Source organism: Eulemur rufifrons, chromosome 4 (assembly GCF_041146395.1).
Source record: "Eulemur rufifrons isolate Redbay chromosome 4, OSU_ERuf_1, whole genome shotgun sequence".
NCBI lineage: Eukaryota > Metazoa > Chordata > Mammalia > Primates > Lemuridae > Eulemur > Eulemur rufifrons.
In genome coordinates, this window is record NC_090986.1 from 5,726,099 (window position 1) to 5,727,000 (window position 902).

The following is a 902-nucleotide window of genomic DNA, read 5'->3' on the forward strand; positions in this document are numbered from 1 at the left end:
AGAGTCTTTTCTCCGATATGATCATAGCTATTATTAGACACAGCAAAACTGCATGAAAATATCTAATACTGAGGGTGATTCCACCAGCAATATGATAGGTAATATATAGGATTACAACCAGACATTATTTCTAATTAGGCCAGAAGAGTTAGTTTACATGAATGCATTTGAGATCTAGTGACTTCCACTTAGATATTTCATATCAAAGAATTCTGGAACATTCTTTTTGACATTTAGTCTTCAACTTGGAAAACATGCCTATTATAATTATACTTGAATTCATCATCAAAAATATTTAAATTTTGAGGAGAGCATGAAAATTACTTTAGCCTCCACTGTGAGGCTTGGTTACTGATTCCATCTTGTCTGCCGCAAACCCCAGACCCAAACTGTCCCTGTTGTGCCAAGTACCCCTGTGGTAATTCCTCCCAATAATACAGCAACGACTGATTAATGAGGACAGGACTCTGCTCATCCTGCTAAAATGCCAACATGATTAGCATCTCCAGTCTTGGATAGAGGACATATCAGATATGAAATTGATAAGAACAGATATGACACTTGATCTTAGCCAAAAGGCCGAGAAGCGATGCATCTCCAGTCTTGGAAGAAAGGCCCTGATATTTGCTCCTACTGCTCTGTCAGCAAGCTTCTCAGCTGTACTCCCACTTATGGTCCCAATGAGAAACTCTTGAATGGTGCCACCACATTCCTCATGCAGAGGCTGCCACTGGACCCCGTCAGAGCCCTGTGGATGCAGCTACTCATGCCCTGTCTGGACTGGGCTGATGCAGGGTCCCTTTTCTATTGAACTGACTTTTCTTTATTGTGGTGTCTACAAGAGGGACTCCTGGATTTGACCATTTTTACTCTGATTTTTGACACTGCATTGCCTCAACTGC

The 902-nt window shown here is 41.4% G+C and overlaps 1 pseudogene; it reads right to left on the reverse strand.

Moving 5' to 3' along the window:
• Positions 1–413: 413 nt before the first annotated feature.
• On the reverse strand, positions 414–591 carry LOC138383039 (U2 spliceosomal RNA; annotated as a pseudogene).
• Positions 592–902: the final 311 nt, after the last annotated feature.